Source organism: Dermacentor andersoni, chromosome 6 (genome assembly GCF_023375885.2).
Source record: "Dermacentor andersoni chromosome 6, qqDerAnde1_hic_scaffold, whole genome shotgun sequence".
In the NCBI taxonomy this organism is placed as follows: domain Eukaryota; kingdom Metazoa; phylum Arthropoda; class Arachnida; order Ixodida; family Ixodidae; genus Dermacentor; species Dermacentor andersoni.
In genome coordinates, this window is record NC_092819.1 from 91,947,727 (window position 1) to 91,971,019 (window position 23,293).

General features: G+C 46.0%; 1 protein-coding gene across 2 annotated transcripts in view; it reads right to left on the minus strand.

Moving 5' to 3' along the window:
* LOC126522590 (protein eva-1 homolog C-like) overlaps positions 1-23,293 on the minus strand; it is a 172,003-nt gene that overhangs the window by 40,072 nt on the left and 108,638 nt on the right. The window lies entirely within an intron of this gene.

Sequence of the window (23,293 nt, forward strand, 5' to 3'; positions counted from 1 at the left end):
AGTGTTTCAAAGTGATGATGTGCTTTTTAGTGCAATTTTTCCGATTTATGGACGCGTTCTGAGTGCTGCTAAACTACTGTAAGGAACTAGGCAGCAGTATAAAAGGGGAAAGAGCCTGGCAGGGCTTAGTGAGGGTTGTGCCGTGCTTGCTGACTGAGCGGTTGACTTTCAGGCGTGGTTCTAACGCTTGCCGGAAACGAGAACAAAAATGTCACCTCTCCCGAAGTCACTTTGCAGTGTCCTGTGTGCACCTGAACGTGAGAACGAGGCCTTCTCTGTGCGCTGCGCTCAAGAAACGCCCAGGGACGCCCAACTTCGGTTATGAGCATCATCGAGCGACATCCCTCCGGACAGCGGATGCAGTCCCCTGACCATCGGGATCTCCTTCCCCCGGCGGGGCGGTCTGTTACGTTTCGCCTACAATGCGCGGTAATGCCGGCGCGGATGCAACGGACGCCGGGGCTTTGTTCAAAGCGGCGGACATTTTGGCCCGTCCGACGCCGCCGCGACGCCTACCCGCCAAGCGTGTCCAGGCGTGTTTCAGTGCCACGTGTCTTCGTGTGTGCGTGTGTGTGTGTGTGCCCTCGCTTGTCAAAGCGCGGCAGCCGGGGAGCGGAGTTCCCCGAAGGAGGGGCCTGGAGGTCTCTCGGCTCAACCGCTCGCGCCGTCGTGGGCCCCTGCTGCGCCGTCCCGTGACCTTCATCCCGTGACCTTCCCTCCTTCCCTTTTGGACCGCGACGCCGAGGGTATAAGAGCAGCTGCCCCCGGACGCCAGAGGAGAGGCTCCGATTTGTACTGTTGAGTTACGTGCTCTCCCGTCTCTCCACTCCGGTCGACCTGACCGGCCGCTCTTTTGCTATGTTAGAATAAACCAGTTGTTCTGTTACCAGTCTTCTCATGCTTTGCCGGGACCTTCGGATGCTTCCAGTGCCCCAGGCCGCCAGGCCAACGCTACCCTTGGGGCTTGCGACCCATTGGCAATAACGGGCGTCAGCACCTAGACCCCAACAACTCGGGCCAGCGGTGCGATTCCTACATGCCCCACAAAACATGGGGGAGCCGACCAGCCTGTTTGCTTCGTCTATATAAATTACTAATCCGCTCGAAGATGGACTATGGATGTATTGTTTATAGTTCAGCCCGACCGCCCACATTGAAGGCACTAGAGCGTCGTTTTGGGCGTATATCGAACATCGCCTATTCCGAGCCTGTATATAGAATGCCACGTACCATCCATGCAGTTGCGAAGAATATTTCTAACCCTGACATACGCACCAAAGCTTATTCATTGCCCCATCACCCCTGTAAACCCACCTTTGAAAACGAACAGTTGACTACTCATTTCCGAAACAAGCTAACATGAATACCCACAATAGCAATCAGGGTAGCACAGATAGCTGAAGCATGAACATTTGAACTTTTTCCCTACGGAAACGACATTGCACCCTGGATTAAAAAGCCAGTCCAATGTAACTTCCTACTGGCCAAAGATGATAAGTTTACACCTCGAGATTGGCTCAGAAATGAATTTTTTGGAAATTAAAGAACAGTATAGTAGCTTTGTAGCCTTCTACACAGATGCTTACAACACACGTGACCGCGTGAGTGCAGCTGCTGCGCAGAAGAGTTCACCCGGTCATGCCATTGTAACTAATCACAAGCAAGTGAATGCTCTGTTGAATTACATTGACACTAGATAAAATAAGTTACGGAAACAACAGAAATGCGATAATCTACGCAGACTCGAGAAGTGCCACATGTGCAATTATCTCGAAACAAAGAACCAAGAACCCTCTCTTACTGCATATTTTCCAGCAACTTCATAAACTGGCAATACGCTGCTACAACGTGCACTTTTGTTGGGTTGCAAGCCATGCTGGGATGGCAGGGAACGAGCTTGCCGACTCTGTAGCAGGAAACAACCGTGAGTGATGCCGGCAAAATGTTGAAAACTCCCTGCCAGGACTACAAATCAACAACTAAACGAGCGCTGAGGTCCGAATGGCACGATGAGCGGAACCGCGAACAAAATAATAACTTGCACCTGATTAAACAAAATATATAACAACTGAAAGATTGCCACCATAAAAACCGATTTTACTAAGTAACTCATTCGCGGCTACGAATTGTACACACCTACCTAACACATAACTACTTGCTTTCGGGAGCAGAACTACCTGTAGGCTAACATTGTAGTGCCACGCTCTCAGTGATTCATATCATTATAACCTGTTCGTTACATTAAACGCACCGTCACACTCATCAAACAAAAATTTCTGATATCACGTAGCATTATATCCTTGTCTCCTATTATATGACCCTATTTTACCATTCGACGACGTCATGCATCATTTAGAAAGCTCTGAAATTTTAATAAATACAGTTTTTTTAAGGATACTCACTAAAGAAGGCTACCCTGGCACCGATAGGAGGGCGCCGAAGTCAAGCACGGTGGGATGAAAATCCTCACCCTCTTGCCCGTCACAAAACCCAGCTCTTAGCTTCCTTTTAAATCTCGTATTTTTCCTCAAATATTTGTTCCGGAATTACGCTATATTTTTATTCTATTTATGCCTTCCAGCTATAAAAAATGGATCCCTAGTATGATTTTTTAATACAGCATATCGATTCCATCCCATTTCACTGAGTATCAGAAACAAATAAACTTTCTTTTGGTGCTCTTTAGCCTCAGTTGCCCTCGCGCCATTAAACTCCTAACTAACAAATAAAATTTCTTTCTACTGAAGCGCTTCAGGCCTGTTTCATAAATTCCTTAACAACATTACGACATATCGCAACCACGTCGGCAGTGGTCAGTGGTTTTGCGTCGGGTGACGACCTTGTAGCAGACAGTGATATTATAGCTTTTAGCCCCCGTCGTTGCACACTTACCCTCTCACCAGACACTCATCTAATCCCCTACAGTGTGTTCCACCGGTGACGGGTACATCACCCGGTTTCTCTCGAAGACCGTAAAAGCATCCAATTTGGCTGAGCATCACTGTTTTTTTTTTATCTAGGGCTTTATTTGGTCTAGATCGGCGAGTATAGCGCGGCCTTTTCGCAAGTACTTCGCAGCCTTTCAGGTCATTTCTCTCTCAGTTAAAACACGATGCTTGTCAGCGATGGGCCTCAAAGAGTGTTGTTGCTGTAGTTCTTACGCGCTGCTGCTCACACAGATGGAGTGCGATGGGCCACGAAATGGGGTGGCTAACGTGTAGACATATGAAATGAAAGATAATAGAGAAAGGTCTGCTTGTTCTTTCGCTTGCCCTTTAGATCCGTGTCTTTGTGCTTGCGCTAGAACAAATTAGAAGGCGGTCTACCAACAAGCCCATTTAGCTACCGTCACAGAGAAACTACGACGCTGAACAAAGTATCGATTTGCATGATTTCACGCAAACGAAAAAAAAAAACAAGAGCAAATATTGGAGAGAAAGTAGTGTAAGGTAAGGGAACGGGAGAAAAATAAAAGACAAACGCAAGCGGTTGGAAAAGAATAAGCAATCGGGAAAAAGCCAACACACGTTCCTATGGCTGAACCTAAAACTTGAGGCTCAAAAGATAAATAAAACGTTGTAATATAGGCACCGATTGCGAAAAGGAATTTAGTCGTGGACACCTTCGAAGTGTTTCAAGAGCCCTAGTAATCCGCAGACTACGATTTGAAAAGTCTTGCCGTATAACTCTGTCGTTTCTGCACTCATATATACTATAGTAGTGTTTATCTGCTGCATGCGGCATAAGCGTCGTGTTCAGAATTGCGTATATTTTTGTAATCGGGATGACTGCAAGTACAACCAAGAAGAGTTTGCATGCCCGAGTCATTTTTTATAGCCAGGAGGAGAGCAAGAAAAAGAGAGAGGCAGAGAGGCAGGTTAGTCAGATGAATCTATTTACGGAGCCGCGATGCTAACTTTGGCCAGTACATCGGGAATGTCTACTAGTTGTCAGGCAGACTCCCTATTTGTCAGATGTTTTTTTTTTCAGTGATTTCTTTTTTGCAGTCATTGGCCCGCACGACGCCAGCCGCGATCCCGCTACAGTCAGGTCGGCTACTTGGTGGAGCGGATAATTTGGAATGAATATAATCGGAGGAATGAAAATCGATCCTTACAGAATACGGCTCAAATTATTCATTGTTCCAAATGCTTAATAACGATGCGTCTTTCGTTTTACTGCAACTGTAGGAGCACGGCAATTTGTGACACCTGTGGCTGTTACGAAGCAATCGTGCGTCTGTGCGAATGTCGACATGACAGTACGGAGAAAGAGGTGCTGTGTGTCGTGTTAGAAAGACAACCGACAGCCGACCACTCTCAGAACAAAAGAGACTGGGACAGTGGCCACAACGGACGCAGGCGCTTAAAGCAGCCAGAATGCGACATCGCTTCCTGCGGCCTATTTGCTTGCGAAACAGGGTGCAATGACGTATGTTGCCTCATTAAATTTTGAGCCCATTTCTGTTTCGCTGTTGGTCTTTCTGCCTTCCCATCTATTTAACTTCCTTTTTTCTATCCCTTCGTGCTGGATAGCCCACCGGACTTCTTTATGGTTAACCTCGCTGTCTTTCCTCTGCCTTCCAGCTATATATCCCTCTCTCTACGTCACACACCATATACGAAAGAGAAGACTGAAAGCTTATGCGGGCACACTGTAGCTCCACACTCAAATGCAGCGTTCTCTATGCGGTCTGCGGTGTAGAGAAGGAAATGCTTTGTTGGAAACACTAAGTCGAAAGTTTCGAACGTGGCGTTCACCGAATTGGACAGACGCGAAATTCAAAAGAAAATAAACGGAATAGTGAAAGAGCTTAGTCAGCCCGTGAGGCTTGTTTGGCTGTAAACCGGAAAACGCATCTACCTGCGCGACTATTTCCAACCATTCGATCCATGGCTGGATGAATAAGCGGGCAGCGCGACGTACCCAGCGGCTTAACAACAAACGCGTGAAAGCATTCTGTGGAGCCAGCGGCTTATTTATGTGCTTTCCCGGCGAACGAAGGCCGGTTGCGTCAACCGTAGCGCTGAAGGCGTGCGGCCCTCGCTACACTGCTTTGTGTAACTAACTACGCGCCGCGCTGACCTGCGTCACCCAAGTTTTGCAAGCAGACGTTAAAAGCGGAGCGTACGCAGTGGCGAGGGCTGTCGAATTAACGGTGGTCTTGTTTTCGTCGGTGCTTTTCTGATTTATTGTTAAGCAACCGTCTATTAACCTGACCCTGTGCGGGCGGCTGCACCGCCGCTCATGAGCAACGTTCACCTTTAATTATATTGGGAGAAAGCGCGATGTCCACTACCGCAGTCCACTGTGCAGTCTCGGGACGTTAATCCTCATAAGTAAGTTTATATATATATATATATATATATATATATATATATATATATATATATATATATATATATTCAAGTGAGTGACTGTCTATGGTACCGATGCACAACTCCGGACGAAGCGACAGCTTGAATGTTTTTTTTTCTTTCTTGTTTTCTTTTTCTTTCTTGTTTTCTTTTCTTTCTTGTTTTCTTTTCTTTCTTACTCCCGTGTTTAAAAATTCACCTTAACTTGAAGGAAGGAAGGAAATCAACTTTATTCAGGTCCTGCAGGCCACGAGAGCTTTGGGCTCTCATGGAGTGGGCGTCTTGAAACCCACGCATGCTTGACGTCATCCCACACCCCTGTCACGTGGGCAAATTTCGCGTCATATTGAGCGAGTGCGCTTCGCCGCTATACAGGTGGTCACGTGGGAAAGCTTAGTGACACTCGCTGCACAACGCACTTCGCAGGGAGTGTGTTCGGCGAACTCGCGTCGCTGCGTCTGAGCGGTTGAATTGTGTATATATCTCGGTGGCAGTGCCCAGAAGATGCATAAATATATTGGAAGCATATCTGATAGGAATCGGGAGCCACCTTATTCGTTCTTGCAAAAGGTGTAAGCTAATAAAATGTGGTATAGCGTACACAAAGAAGACGAATTCACTATTCTCGATCTCGGACTCTTTCTGTGTAATGGCCGCGCATTGTACGCCTGCGTATGCATGAGCTATCTGTGCAGCCGCCGTCGCTTGTTCCGAGTTTAATCGACGGAAGTGGCGCATCAATGATGACATGTTCGGACGAGGAGACCAAGGCGCCCAAACGTGGGGTGTATCGATAGTACCGCCTTTCGCCGTTTAGGATGGTGACACGTTCGTCGTAGTAATACAAACGCCGTATAGCCGCACCGTTGCGGGCACTTTGAAGCGGCTGGAATTCCAGTTCACGGCGCGCTCAAACGGCGCAGTCTTTCGTCAAACGCGCGCATAGGCGGAACGCTTCCCTTGCTCAGCTTACGAATAATCGAGCGGAGCACGTCGGTTACCACTTCACTCCATCGTCGTTTTGCAGCCAAGCTGATGGCACGACACTTGCGCCGTAGCAGACAAGCGTAGCAGACAAACAAGCGTTGCCATTACACACTTCGAATGCTCGCGATCCGTTGCCATCCGCAACGGAATCCGCTATGTTTCTCTGCTTGCCTTGGAAGCGACGCCCTTTCGTCGTCACCCGTGACAGTCCATAATGTTATGCGGTCGCAATGAATTCTTGAATTTTTACTGCACTTTGTTCGAAATGCTGTTTTGCAGTGAAGCTGTATATGACTAGGATCTCGGAATGTCTTCGTCTCCATCGACAGACAAGTCAACTAATCACAGCGGAAGGCGCGCGCCGCGGGCGCCGCTGGGTTGGTTGCAGCACCACCAGTTGGCGCTCGCCTCCGCGCATTCCGAGGTATGCGGAAAGGTGTAATGGTTCCAGGACTTACGTTTGGAAATGCGGTTGTTTTCTTTAAATCAGTGGTACAATCAGGACTCGACGTGAACCAAAAGTCAGTGGGTCGCCTCGCATCGGGCGCTCACGGGAAGACTACAAATGAAGCTGTGCAGGGTGATATGGGCTGGACTAGTTTTGAAGTGAGCGAAGCTCGCAGTAAAATTGAGTATGAAGAACGACTGAGGAATGTGGAAGAAAGTAAATGGGCTGGGAGAGTGTTCAGGTATCTGTACAGGAAAAACATCGATTCGCAGTGGGGGAAAGGAACTAGGAAGCTTACCAGCAAATATGCGGCCTGTAGGGTGGGCAACACAGCAACAAAGAACGTCAAGCGAAAAGTCTTAGAGGCTCAAATAATATCATGGTTGGCGGCAATGTAAAAGAAGCCTGCCATGAATAACTACTTAATAGGAAAAAACGAAATTAGGAAAGAAACAATTTATGATAACTCAAAGCGAAGCTCATTACTTTTCGAAGCGAGATCGGGATGCCTTAGAACACGCACCTATAAAGCGAGATATAAGAGGGAATAGGAAGCAGGTGCTTGCTGCTGTAAAGCTAGGGAAACGGTGGAGCATGTTTTATTAGAATGGTAAGATATCTGCCCAGATGTCAGTCTAGGCTCCTCTGGCCTCCTTTGAGCTTTTGGGTTCAGCGATAGCAGGGGGAAAGTAAACATCTCCAGAATCGGAAGTTTGGTGGCAGAAAAGTAGGGAGACCACAAACAACGGAGGCGTACGAAAACAAAGCTGCAAATAGTGGTTCAGAAATATGGGAATCCTTCGTGTGCTTTTTTTTTTTCTGAAGATAGGTAGGACATTAGGCAAAATAAGTAGAACGTAATGACGCAACCCACCTCTCGGTTTCAAAGCGACGCTCATAGCATCCATTGCAGCGGCGGTGCTGGCATGCGGAGAAAAGAAGAAAAATAACCATAGAGCTCGCCTTCGCGCATATCGCGCGCCGCTAGCGTTTCCCGATAAAGATTACGGTTGCACACGCTGCAGTTGCCGGGGAGCGGCAACTGTAGGATACAAAGCAAGGAGGGACGTCACTCCCTGCTTAGCAACCTGCCTAGCAATTGCCGTAAAAACCCGCGTATAACACGAGGTTTTTTTCCTCTCATTAGCGTCCGAAATTTTCGCCTCGTACTATATGCGGATCCGAACGAAAATTTCAGTCAGGAATTTGGGCTTGAAGTTTTGGTTGCGTTATTGCTGCGTGGATGTGGCTTGACTTCCTTATTGCTGCTTGGCTACAGCTTGGCTTCCTTATTGCTGCGTGGCTACGGCTTGGTTTCGTTATTGTTGCGTTACTACAGCATCGTTTCTTTATTGTTGAGTGCGCACCTTGGCAGCACACGTGCAAACCACGCTTCGCGAAGTGCATCTTTTTTTTATTCCGCATTGAAGGACCAAGTTGTCCGCACCACGAAAACAGCAGTCGGCTGCTTTCAAGAGAAAGGTTATTTCAACCGCACAGGTCATCTCATCGGCAACAGTGCGGACGGGAGGTAGTCTGGCCTCAAGGAGGAAAGCATTCGCGGACGGCGTCGACTGAACGAAGCCCTTCTCGCGTGAAACGCGAAGAAGCTTTCGCGGCCCGAAGAGTGGGACATTCCCGGAAATCTAACTCGCCCTGACGGAGTTGGTACGCCAACAGTGAGCCGCGCATCTAGCGGTGAGCGTGGAGCTTATGCAGGCAAAAGCTAAGGAGCTTGCAAGAGAAAAACGGCTACCGAGCTCCGGCTTCAAAGCGAGCAAGCGCTGCATTTATCGCTACATGTGCCGTGCTGGATTTTCCTTACGCCGCCGAACTTTGATTTCGCAAAAGCTGCCCGAATCCTTCGAAGAGCTGCTAGTGGCATTCCAGCGCCTCGTTATTTCGCTGCACAAGTCCAAGAACTTCCATCTAGGGCGAATGGACAGTGCTCACCAAACGAGGGCGATGAAAGGAACGGCGTCGTCAACATGCACAACGGCGTCGTGTTCAGGCTCGGCAGGACCCAGTTCAAGGCTCCGTCACATTGGTTTAGCGATACGGTCTATCGGTCTGTCAGACAGCTTCGCTGGCCAACCACCTTCACAGCGTGGATTGGGGCTCAATTTCTTCAACTATAAGACACCGTTATTTTCAAGACCGTGTGTAACATGTTTGTAATCTCTGCTGATTCACCCATTGTCAGTGTCATCAATTCCAAAGGACACTTTTCTTTCTCGTATAGCAGCGCGCAGCCAAAGTCACACTCAGTGCGCTGAAGTGCACTTGCTTGAAGTGACACTAAATTTTCCCGCGTGACAATGGCATAAATGACGCCTGTCGCGAACGCGCCGGAGGAAACGCAATGCGCGTCCTGGGCACGTTTATGCCAGGCGTCGTTTAGATCATGTCTAGTATGGGCTTCAAGCAACGATGCATTTCTGAATTCTTTCTTGTTCCTGGATATTTGCAGTTTCCTATTTCAGAATAGGAACGAAAAAGTAAGGACATGTAGTGCGCGGCAACATTAATAACGTGCTCAGCGCACCCACTTCGTGTGTTTTCAAGGATAGATCGCATAAATTCTGTCCAAGAAAAAAAAAGAAACGCCCTGGATATCGACGCAAGTGACCTCACTGCAGCTGCAACAATTATACAAGGGTTGTTCAATAAAGACTTGGACCGAAATCTTTATTTCTAAATAATTATTCATCGCCACATTCCATCCCTCTCTATATGCTCTCCAGTTAGCGAAATGCGCGCGTCCCACCGGTTCTACTAAACCTATGGATTACATTAGTCATATTTTGCCACCTTACTAAATATCGCCTCAAAAGGTTAACTATACGCATTGTTACATGTCTTGTTTCATGCGATAGCGATGCCCCACTTTTTTTTTACCACTCCCCCAAGGTTCGCAACAAACCCCGTAACCATATACTACAGTCTAGATGCGTCCCTCTGCGACTTCATTCTGTGTTTCACTGAAAAAAATAACATGAAACAAGGTGCAGTTCGAACATTGGAGTCGATTTTAAGTAGGTGTCGAAAGATTACTTCCTTCAGGTTATTTAGGCTTCGTTGAAATGACGGGACGCGGCCATTTGACGTAATGGGGACTATATAGAAACTGATGGCGAACAATTTTAAGAAACAAGTTTCAGAGCATCAGTCTGAGTTTTTTTATCGAAAAATCCTCGTACAAGTGGAGCAACAAACTTCGAGGTGCATCAGCTGTCTCTGTGCCGCAGCTTCGCACTTTTAATCCATGCACGAGAGTGCCTCAAATCGAATTCTTCGAACAGGCCGCGCAATCTCGGCCCGACTACCCGTCTATTGTTACATCCTCCACTGCGCTTGACGGCCTGCAAACTCTGCTTAGCCTAAATTATATAGCACGGTGTGTCAGCGGCACGGAGTGTCTGAAAGTAACGAAATCGTGCGGGTAATGTTATTCGAATCGTCTCTCTAAGCAATCGGCTCTATTACCTATACATTAAGTATGGCATTCTAACTCTTGCATTCAGCGACCATGAATGACTAAGGTAAGCTTATTCAGCAAGTCACATTTCTTACCACAAACTTCGTCCGTGCACAGGGAGGTTCCAGACTTATTTAGGACATTGAAAAAAAGAAGTACTTCAGTAGACGCCGCGAGATAACAACCACTTGAGAACACTCCAGAGCATTGTAGTATACATCGTCACAATATTCATAATTACAGAAGTGCAATAAACAAGTGCTTCTGAAGGAGATGGAGGCCAGTAGCACCCCTAGAATGAATGAATGACTCAATAATCAATCAACAAATAAATAAGTAAATAAATAAATAAACTAATAAATTAATAAATCGATCGACCGATCAAACTCCATGCAATAACCACGATAAACAAGTTGACGATTAAGTGAAGCCGCTTTATGAAAATGAGCCCAAATACACTTGTATTAACCCGAGCTCTACGCAAGGAGGGAGCCAAGAATCTACATAATTTTTTTTGTATCCTTTTCGAGCGACAGTCGAGTGTTTCGAGATGGTTATTTCCGTTATTTCCTTCGGTCAGGGTTAGTAAACTCGTAGCGCTGACAATATGTCGGTGCGCATTGCAGCGTTCTTGAAAGGATCGACAACTTTCGTTTCAAAGCGTCCAAGATTTGGGAAAGCTTTCCTGCTTAGTCTTGTCAACCTTGCATATACCAATAGAGTCCCTGCTCTTATTGGGTCTTTAACAAACTGGCTGCCAGTTAACGAAACGTTTTCCCGTCGTGTTATCTGTCGTTCAATATATATCGCATTTATTGTCCTGCATACGTTTCTCGCTGCAAAAATGGCTGCCGTCGCCCGCGCTTTGTTTCGCCGGTTTGTCAATTGCCTGAAATAGCACCACCAACTGCGAGAATCTGCGCTGTTAACTATTTCTTCTAGTACGCTAAAAATATAACAGAGTTTTGCTCCTCAATATGTCACGTAACTCAGCGCTATTCCTCATTTCTTTAGTTCGTTTCAAAGCGAAGCTTTCCCTGCCTCGCTCACTGCTGTGTCACGTCCGCCATTTGGTCAGTATGACGCGAGATATACTTGTGGATATATATATGGGGTGTTTCAGCGAACACTTTCAAAAATCTTCAGGAGTTGCCTGTGGCAGATGTCCTAATTCAAGTTCATGAGCTGGTCTACTCGAAGCGGCGGACAATGCTTGCACAAAGATTGAGATGCAAAATCGATTAATTAATAAAAAATTACAAATTAAGTCTTTAACTATTTACACTATGGCCCATATTGCAATTTACAAATTCTAGCCGTAGAGTTCGCAAGGCGGATCCACTTGGAACGAATTTTCAATATGACACCAGGTTCGAGATATAAATTCCCGAACATTGCGGAGAAATGCATTGGTGTTCAAGGTAATTTGTTAACAAAACATCGTTTCGTGCACTGAACACGTTTCACACGTTTCATGCACACCTTCTTTTGTCCTTGTCTTGTGTTGCGCTGTAACGAACCTTACTATGAATCCCAACCAACTGGCCCAACTTGCCGTTTTGATGAAGAAGTTTTAGGCCGGAACAGTAAAGCAGACAAGGCCTCACAGACCTGACTAAAGTTACCGCTTATTATTCCACGCAAGAATTACCCAACTAGCCCAGCAACGTACCTTGTCAAAGAAAATTGTAGACCATGCTGAATAATTCCAGATTCACCTTTCTGTTGCTCAATAGCTGCTACATAAAAGCATTTTTTTTTCTAAGCTGAAAGAGAGCCAGCGTGATATAAAGTGCCGCGCGACTGCAGTCCCGCGGCACTTTTCTCTTTTTGCGTTTCGAGGGCTTTCTACAGCGACTAACCTACCATAGCGAGTTATTGTACAAGGTTACAAGTCGCATACGATTAAAATACACATTATTGTGTGCATCGCATTTACGCTTGTAGCATTTACCCGATTGACGAACGCTTCGTTGACGAACGCTTCGCTTGTTCTTCCGAACGGAAAAACCCTGTGATTGATTCAGTTGACTTAACCTGTTTCACTACCGGTTTCTTTCACACTATTCACTGCGCAATCTCAAAGCATTAAAACCCACTTTATTTTCTTGATTATTTGTTTTTCTTTTTCACCAAGCAACCTTGGTTTGTGGCCGACCATTAGCGGCTTATATGTTTTCTTACTTTTCGCTTTCTACGCGGTGTTTCTTCTCACAATCCTACAAAACAGTGCAATAAAGGCTGCACAGAACTTTGCTGTCATTCTGGCTCTCACGCTTTGCTCTTTCTTTTCTTGTGCTTCACTCCCCATGACGTCTTCGCGACCTGAACGTTCGCTAGTGCCCTTTGTGCCACTGATTTCGATTTCGTTCCTACTCGACTTCGTGTGGAGACTTTCAAAAGCAGTGCTTATTCATTGATTCCGCGTGCATCTGCCTGTCCATGAAAGAATAGAGAAGCCCTCGGCAAAGCCAGTGTAGATGCGGTTCATGCCGATGCCGTTAGTTTTGTGATTTTCTTACTCCGCCGTAAGTTTTCTTTTCCTGACGCACTCTTTCGTATCGCGAGAACAGCAGGAACGTAATCTCCCTTCTGTAGGGAAGAAGAGAAAATCATTTCCCTGTTGACACTTCCTTTACCTTTCTTTTTGTGCAGCTGCCTCCTCTGTTTAGGTAATGCCATTCATTTCAGGCAAACGCCTTTCGCAGGTTTCGCAGTCAGGTGCACAAGATAAAGAATGTGCTTTTGTATCATCTCGCACTGAAAAAAAACTGAGCTCACTGCTCGCAAGCGTGCAGATGCGAAAAAGTTTCCTTGACCTGGAAGGAACGAAACTTTTTTTTTTTTAAGGACACACGGAACGTAGTCTCATTGTGTATATGCGAGCGTGCCTAAGCTATCTTTCGAAATAAACATAATGGAAAGTAAGCGCTCGTTTCTTTTTTTTTCTCCCTCTATTACTTTTGAGTACCGTATGTCGTGTCACATTTCACTCCTGAATTTCAAATGAGCCCGTCTCGACGTTCTATGCGAACCCAAGGAAGCCAAGCACTATTTCATATGAAGGAAAATTATGCCAACCTGTGCGCTTTTATTTCTCGCTATGGAAAGTATAGTTATCCAAAAAAATTACTTGAATAAAAGGAAACTTATTCAACGTGGTAAATGCTTGACGAGTAGTTCATCTGCTGAACTATGAACCACTGAAAATTCGCTGCAGAGAGAGAGAGAGAGAGAGAGAGAGAGAGAGATAGAAGGAAGACAGAGATGCTGACCAATCAAGGGTCCGGTTGGCTATGCTACGCTGGGGGAAGGGAGACGAAGAACGAAAGGAGAGGGAGTGATAGAGAGTGAGGAGGGGGTAGAGAGACGTCCACGGACAGCACTACAGAGTCAAAGGCGCTCGCACAAGCCAGACGTTCTCAGAAAGCACAAACGTGCCTTCACTACCTTCTGAGCCGATGATCGGTGGGGACGGTGTTATAGTATTGTCTGTTCACTCAGAAGACGATCATCTAGTTTGCTGAATGTGTTGGACATAAATTGTCTTCGCGCTTCAAATCGAGGAGAGTAGCCCAAAAGGTGGTCAATGTTCTCCTCGAAGTCGCAGACATCACATGCAGGACTGTCAGCCACTCCAATTGGTGCTGAATAAGCAGAATATCAAAAACGTCCTTATGGGTTTTACGTTAGGTTTTCTACGCCTAACTTCAATTACTGGGTACCAAACTCGAAGTTGGAAAAATGGTATGTTGGTCTTTGTGAGGCATGCCGTAGTGAGGACTCCTGATTAATTTTGACCCCCTGTCGATCTTTATTACTCAACCGGAGCACGGTATTCGGGTGCTTTTGCATTGCGTCTTTATCGGAATGTGGTTCCGCTGCCGAGAAACGAACCCGTAAACAATCCGTAAATAAAATTCCCGCGCAGGTTTCCGTGCCCGGACATGCGGCACGGCATTCCGTGCCCGAACACGCAGTGCGCGGTATTTCAAATAAATATTGCTATAAACCCAAGACAAACGTGTGCGTAACCTCATTAAGAAACACAAGGACGTAACCAATAACTCACAAATAGCTTAATAAACCGTCACAATTAACCCAGCGATAAACACCGGGGTCGCACATTTCAACTTCGCTGGTTTACCATCTGTGCGGGGTGCATGTGCAGTAATCTTAAATTAATATACGCAATCGATCTCCCAGGCTGATTGTAGTCTCCAACACAGCACGGGCACATCGCTTTCTGTGCTCCGCCCGCCTTACTGGCAGCATAAACTCCGGCCATGCCACGTTAACTTACTTCAACATGTCGCAGAATCGTTTCCGCCGTAGAAAACGCCACGTCATACTAAGTACACCGCCTGTGAGCTCGAAACCAACCGCCAGCGACTGCCGTCCAGCGTATAACTGCCATACAAGACGTTCGTCCAAGCCAACATGCCGATGGATGATAGATGGGGCCACTGCCAAAGCAATATGGCGGCGCCGACAAAAAAAAAAAAAAAAACAAGGCGTCTATACTACCACAAGATATTTGCGTACAAAGGTCTGGTACGGCGCTTTTCTCTATATGTTCTTTTGGCAATGCAATAAAAAAGACCACTCCGGTCTTGGAGTCTAAGGCAACAGAGTGCGATGAAAGCATTCCTACAATTTCAAGGGCAACAAAATTTCAAAAGCGGGATTTGCTTAAATCGATGTTCACTGTGCCGCTCGTGATGTTGTGCTGTTATCGAGAGTAGGTATCTTGGCCAACTGTAATCATGCGCCTATGCTCTGTGCCGCCTTGGCATTTTCCCTCTTGTCTTTTTACAAGTCCTAAATTAAGTTATACAGGTCCTTTGTGTTATTCCTAATCTTTGTGCTTTCCCAGTATTTTTCTACTATTAGACGTCGTTATTTTTGCTGCTTCAGCACATTCATAGTGCTTGAATGGGAACTAAATAAGAGAACTTTCTCACAAGCTATTCAAAACTTTTTCTTTTTAACGTTGAAGCAAAACGCAGGAAGGATAATTTAATTTCCAGATCAGGCGCTCGTTGTGGCTCAATCTTAGTGCGAGTAAATGGACTGAAACACCGTATGTGGTATTCGTCCGCGGACCATAGTTGATTTCTCACGAAACTTGGTGCATCCTCGCCAGGCAAATTACACGTTGCGCCTTCCTTTGACATGAGGACAGAGCTTCGGTTCGCAGCAGCCCTTTGTTTCACCTCTGTTGCATCCCCACGTTTACATAGACAACCCTTTCATGGATTTCAAAATTTTCTAATCAGCTTCAGACGCACGTACCTTCGGAAAATTATTCGGCAGCCTAAGGAGCAGCCGCGAAATGAATTTTTGGCTGCCGGAAAATGCAATATGAAAACGCAGTCTGAGAGTGCACTTTCTTGTCAACAAGCTGTCACACTACTGCGGAAGTCCGTGCTGGACGCTCAGAGCTTGAGCACTCCTAAAATACGTTCCAGTACGTGCTCTGAACCCAAATAAATAACTAAATAAATAAATAAATAAATAAATAAATAAATAAATAAATAAATAGAAGTCAAAGTCTACCCGCCCTGCGAAGGTGGATGACCATCGGAGCTGTAAACATCGCGCTAAGAAAACTTGCGGTGAAGGCTTTATTGCGTCACTCATTGTCACTCAGTAACGACGGTCGCGATGGCTTTGTAGTCGTTGTGATGTACACTGATTGGCGTACTCGCAACTGCACACGCATTCTTTGGTAACGCACGTCAAATCGATGCACGCACGCCACTGAGTGGTCGGTCGGGCCGGATCGGTGTGGCATCGCAAGGGAAATGTTTCCGGCACCGAAACGCGTAAACCACCACTCCCTTTTCGCTCCCAACACGCCCACACTGAAACCGCCGACAACGACCAGAGGGGTATACTGTCATCGGAACTAACCCAAGGTAAAGTGAGTAGCCAGGGACCTTTGGACATCGCGTTTCAAAATCGAACAGGCTTTTGCGTCTCTTCGACGCATTCTCGGATTCGCGACACCCGTCGTCCCGTCTTGCCTGCCGCTTACGGGCGGCGCCTGGCGCGCGATCTTCGGTGGTGTTTTGCGCGCGCCGCCGCCGATCGTACTCTCGTCCAAGTTCGCGCCGTTGCGCTTCGTAAGCGATCTGCTCTTCTGGAAACCTGACCACGCGTGGCCTCCCCGTCGCAACTCGTACTCAACACTATACCGAACTATATGTTTCTCCGAGGCAGCCGATGACTTTTCCACATGCTGTTCTGTATGTCGTATGCGTGATTCCAAAGAATGTAAGCACTGCTCGCTTCACTTTGCTGAATGCTTGTAGCCTCTGCCTTACGGGGATATGAGTCAGTGCATGTTTTGGTTGCTTATGGGGGTATTAGGGCTTACACGGGTATGAGTCATTGATGATGATAGTTTTTTGTGTGGGGACACAAAAATTTTATAGTACCCAAGCCATATACAGCTCCGCTGTAATAAATAAATAAATAAATAAATAAATAAATAAATAAATATTTGTTCACAAATGGAACAGTCATTATGCCGATTCGCAGACTTCTTGGTCAGTGATGCATTCTTTTTCTGATGTTCTCTTTTGATAGTTTCCAGCGTCTGACACAACGACACATCAGCTGCAATACTTACATAGCCTCATTTGTATTTTATTTATTTATCTGACATACTCTTGGGGCCAGAGGCATGGCAGCGGTAGAAGAGGAAAGATGGTACATCGGAAGTAAACAAAACACAGTGATTCGTATGTACAAAGCACACTGCTAGTTTCTCACTATACAATGTTAGCTACTGTGTCCCACACACATGCACAAAAAAAAATCATGGTTATGCAGGATTTTAGGATTTTGCAACGACGAGTATTCAATATCAGTTCACCGCTGATATTTCTTTCGCTAGCTTATATTAGAGCATTACGTGCCAGTTTGACTCAGTCTGCATACTTTATATATTGATGGTGGTTCGAACAAAAGGAATAGTTATCATTGAAACAAGAAGCTTAAACGTTTTAATGGTACGTTATGCAAGCAGACAAAAACCACGGAACACGAAGGAAAATATCATGTCGCTAGTTTTTAGAATCTGAACTGTTAAGCATCGAAACTATAATCGAATATCATCGTTTTCGAGGCTATAATATATTTCGGGTCTCGGTTTTGATGATCGATGGTGTTTAACGTACACAAAAACACACGCGCACGCACCTACGATAAAATCCGCTAGCCCGAATGCTTCTTAATACGTTGATATGGCAGCGGCGAAACTTAGTCGTCATGCGCAAGCTCGCCACTATTGACCACTGCGCATAAAGCCTCGTTGCAATGGCTAAGAATAACCTCCTCTCTTTTGACATTAGGCTGTTATTCAGAGCGGGAAAGAGAAAGGAGACGGAAAAAGGCAGGGATGTTATTAACCGGAAGAGAACCTTCTTGTATGCTACCCAAGACTGGGGCAAGAGTAAGGAGGGATAGACGGAAATAACAGCGAAGGAAGAAAGACTACGCGTGAAAATAAATGGAGTGTGTGGAGAATGCCTGTGCATATCAAAGTCTCTCTAATCGGCCACGCGCACGTAACAAAATTTTATTAGCACCTCGGCCGACTTCTAGTGTGACCACCGTAACGGCCGCCATCCGGATTATCCATTCTGAAAGCCGCTTGTCGTCGAGACGGGTCAAGACGGGCCAACGCAGTAGGGAGCGACTTCCTGTATGCGCTGGGGCGAGGACAACAGCACAAAGCGCTTTTATTCAATCAAATGTGCGCGCATTGGTGCCGGATACTACTTTTCACTTTGCTATACAATACATAAAAATGATAGGCACGCTTGGCCGACAAGCTCTAACTGGAAATTTACTAGGTATATTGTTTGCGATGACGCAACGGGGAACTGAGTGATTAAAAGAAAAAGAGAAAAGAGGAAATCGTCGCCGTTGATAGCGCCACGCCAGATGCCGACCACTGCGACGGGAACTTCGGGGCCGGATAGTGCAGGCGGAGAGGCGCAGTTTCGTTCCAACAAAAAAATTACTTTGACGGAGCTGGCAAGTACTCTCATGCGAGAGTGGGCTGAGTGCGGAGCGCATTAACTTCATACCTCAGCACTGGAATTTTGTTTTGCGATCTTATATATACGGTCGCTTCTCTTCGCACCGGGCACAGCGAGCGGACTGTGCTCGCTTTGTCGGCCCAGTGCTAATGACGAAGTCTGCGCACTCTCACCCTGCAACGCAGCCTTGTCTCTCGTGAAGTGCGCGGGCAATTTAGCAAGCCGGCCATTTTCTTTGTCGCTTTTCCGCGGTCGTCAGAATATACGGAGCGGAAGCACGCGTCCCGCCGCAATATCAGAGAGTTTTGCCTGAAACGCGATACGTCAGGACCACTGCGCATGCGCCATCTCCCAGCGGTACCGCAGTGTAGACGAGTCGAGACATAAGTGTTTTAGCATACCGTCATCGCGTGCTGTGATACAGTGTGCTGTTGAATTACTAATGCAGTGAAGGAATGGCACTTTTCCAGGGCATAACCTACCCAACACCAACGGTTACGAACGGCTACTAAGCGGTAATCCGGTGACGTCGTCTGTCACGCAGAAATCGTTTTGCTTTCCAGGCTATGTGCCTTCTCTCTAGGCCTGACTGCGTCCAAACTCCTGGTCTCAATAATAACGGAAAAACACTTAGTCCCCAACGCCAGATGGGTTTAAGCAATGGCTTATTTTACTATATTTTTGTCTATAACGGTGGAGAGTAAAAATACCTGGAATGAATTAGGAGCGGGTGGTACGGACTTGGTATCGACGCTGCCGTGTTGTCACGGTAACCTAGGGTAACCTGCGCATTCGCGGTAAGCTGCGGTAGACGCCGTGGCATCATCATCATCATCAGCCTGGTTACGCCCACTGCAGGGCAAAGGCCTCTCCCATACTTCTCCAACAACCCCGGTCATGTACTAATTGCGGCCATGCCGTCCCTGCAAACTTCTTAATCTCATCCGCCCACCTAACTTTCTGCCGCCCTCTGCTACGCTTCCCTTCCCTTGGGATCCAGTCCGTAACCCTTAATGACCATCGGTTATCTTCCCTCCTCATTACATGTCCTGCCCATGCCCATTTCTTTTTCTTGATTTCAACTAAGATGTCATTAACTCGCGTTTGTTCCCTCACCCAATCTGCTCTTTTCTTATCCCTTAACGTTACACCTATCATTCTTCTTTCCATAGCTCGTTGCGTCGTCCTCAATTTGAGTAGAACCCTTTTCGTAAGCCTCCAGGTTTCTGCCCCGTACGTGAGTACTGGTAAGACACAGCTATTATACACTTTTCTCTTGAGGGATAATGGCAACCTGCTGTTCATGATCTGCGAATGCCTGCCAAACGCACCCCAGCCCATTCTTATTCTTCTGATTATTTCACTCTCATGATCTGGATCAGCAGTCACTACCTGTCCTAAGTAGATGTATTCTCTTACCACTTCCAGTGCCTCGCTACCTATCGTAAACTGCTGTTCCCTTCCGAGACTGTTAAACATTACTTTAGTTTTCTGCAGATTAATTTTTAGACCCACTCTTCTGCTTTGCCTCTCCAGGTCAGTGAGCATGCATTGCAATTGGTCCCCTGAGTTACTAAGCAAGGCAATATCATCAGCGAATCGCAAGTTACTAAGGTATTCTCCATTAATTTTTATCCCCAATTCTTCCCAATCCAGGTCTCTGAATACCTCCTGTAAACACGCTGTGAATAGCATTGGAGAGATCGTATCTCCCTGCCTGACGCCTTTCTTTATTGGGATTTTGTTGCTTTCTTTATGGAGGAGTACAGTGGCTGTGGAGCCGCTATAGATATTTTTCAGTATTTTTACATACGGCTCGTCTACACCCTGATTCCTTAATGCCTCCATGACTGCTGAGGTTTCGACAGAATCAAATGCTTTCTCATAATCAATGAAAGCTATATATAAGGGTTGGTTATATTCCGCACATTTCTCTATCACCTGATTGATAGTGTGAATATGATCTATTGTTGAGTAGCCTTTACGGAATCCTGCCTGGTCCTTTGCTTGACAGAAGTCTAAGGTGTTCCTGATTCTATTTGCGATTACCTTAGTAAATATTTTGTAGGCAACGGACAGTAAGCTGATCGGTCTATAATTTTTCAAGTCTTTGGCGTCCCCTTTCTTATGGATTAGGATTATGTTAGCGTTCTTCCAAGATTCCGGTACGCTCGACGACATGAGGCATTGCGTATACAGGGTGGCCAGTTTCTCTAGAACAATCTGCCCACCATCCTTCAACAAATCTGCTGTTACCTGATCCTCCCCAGCTGCCTTCCCCCTTTGCATTTCTCCCAAGGCTTTCTTTACTTCTTCCGGCGTTACCTTTGGGACTTCGAATTCCTCTACACTATTTTCTCTTCCATTATCGTCGTGGGTGCCATTGGTACTGTATAAATCTCTATAGAACTCCTCAGCCACTTGAACTATCTCATCCATATTAGTAATGATATTGCCGGCTTTGTCTCTTAACGCATACATCTGATTCTTGCCAATTCCTAGTTTCTTCTTCACTGTTTTTAGGCTTCCGCCATTCCTGAGAGCATGTTCAATTCTATCCATATTATACTTCCTTATGTCAGCTGTCTTACGCTTGTTGATTAACTTCGAAAGTTCTGCCAGTTCTATTCTAGCTGTAGGGTTAGAGGCTTTCATACATTGGCGTTTCTTGATCAGATCTTTCGTCGCCTGCGATAGTTTACTGGTATCCTGCCTAATCGAGTTACCACCGACTTCCATTGCACACTTCTTAATGATGCCCACAAGATTGGTGTTCATTGCTTCAACACTAAGGTCCTCTTCCTGAGTTAAAGCCGAATACCTGTTCTGTAGCTTGATCTGGAATTCCTCTATTTTCCCTCTTACCGCTAACTCATTGATCGGCTTCTTATGTACCAGTTTCTTGCGTTCCCTCCTCAGGTCTAGGCTAATTCGAGTTCTTACCATCCTGTGGTCACTGCAGCGCACCTTGCCGAGCACGTCCACATTTTGTATGATGCCAGGGTTAGCGCAGAGTATGAGGTCTATTTCATTTCTAGTCTCGCCGTTCGGGCTCCTCCACGTCCACTTTCGGCTATCCCGCTTGCGGAAGAAAGTATTCATTATCCTCATATTATTCTGTTCCGCAAACTCGACTAATAACTCCCCCCTGCTATTCCTAGTGCCTATGCCATATTCCCCCACTGCCTTGTCTCCAGCCTGCTTCTTGCCTACCTTGGCATTAAAGTCGCCCATTAGTATAGTGTATTTGGTTTTCACTCTACCCATCGCCGATTCCACGTCTTCATAGAAGCATTCGACTTCCTGGTCATCATGACTGGATGTAGGGGCGTAGACCTGTACAATCTTCATTTTGTGCCTCTTATTAAGTTTAACAACAAGACCTGCCACCCTCTCGTTAATGCTATAGAATTCCTGTATGTTACCAGCTATATTCTTATTAATCAGGAATCCGACTCCTAGTTCTCTTCTTTCCTCTAGGCCGCGGTAGCACAGGACGTGCCCGCTTTTTAGCACTGTATATGCTTCTTTTGGCCTCCTAACTTCACTGAGCCCTATTATATCCCATTTACTGCCCTCTAATTCCTCCAATAGCACTGCTAGACTCGCCTCACTAGATAACGTTCTAGCGTTAAACGTTGCCAGGTTCATATTCCGCTGACGCCGTGGCATAGTCAGCGGTATATATTAGACGCGCATGTGCAGCTGCTGATGTGCGATAGCTGATGATTAGTTGAGCGCATTTCGTAGCGCGAACCGGCTGCATTTAGCGTAGGCGACTAGGGCATAGTGTCGCCTTGTTGTTTACATGATTTAATAACGCGCTCTTGTTCTCGCTTCTACTATATGGAATGTTTTACGGCTAGCCATCGCTCACGCTTGTTAATTTTAGCGCCGTAGTTTATGTGCGTAAAAAAGAAAATACACCATGTTTTACCTTGGTACTGAGCAGCCACTAAGCGGATTGTGTGTGTTGAGCAACCAGTGTCGGTAGATCTCATTTCTTGGCACTCGATCTGGCCGCCATGAACGCTGCGCCACATGTGTAGTGAAATTCTCGTGGCACGCTTTACGTATATATCTCGAAATTGTGTTAGCATGAGGAATTTTCAAACAGAGGCGTATAGTTGAAAAAATGGTAGCGTACTCGTATGAAAGGCCGTGTTAGCGGGGCATGCATCAGCAGTGCGTGCGCTGCCGTTTTCGTATAGGGTGAAAGTATGAGTATTCTTAAGGCTCCTGGCAACCAATCTAAATAATTTTGGGACGTTACCGCAAACAAAACACGAGACTTGAAGAAAGGGAAAACACGAAGCGGTTAGATTCATGGATATGTTCATGCATATATTTATATTCACCTTATCTAAATACATGCAACCGCAAAAGCTTTTGGGCCATGAAACCTGCGATAAGCTCAGTCACTCGCAGCTTCGCAACTTAGCCGAAAAAAGTTAGAGAACAGTAAATTAGTCGCTCGGGTAAGCACCTTTACACGCTTCAAAGTGAAGGCATTGTGTTTGAGGATAGTTGGACGATTTCCTTTTTTTTTTTTTGTCTCTTTTATAAACAGTTTAGCAGCAGAAGTTATTTTTCGGGCTATTTGAAAAGCGTTAAACACCTTTCGATGCTTCGGCGTTATGCAGTTTACGTGCTGTTAATGACTAGGCAGCTGCTGGCGCAGATGCGCATTTTGCCACATGTGCACCGTATGAAGCCCTTGTCGTGCTTAATAAGTGTTTCGGTTTTGATTACGGTTGCATTCAGTGCCGTCGTCGTGGACAGACTGTATACTACATGCGCTGTAAAAAAGAAAAAAATGCCAGCTTATCCTTTTGGTGTTTTCTCTGTAGATAACGCACATATTATTCAAATAATTTAGTGGACATTGCACTGGTTCTACCCATATCAACACACCTAAGAAATTGTAACATGTTTCAGCTGATAAGTAACCCTATCAATACACCCCATT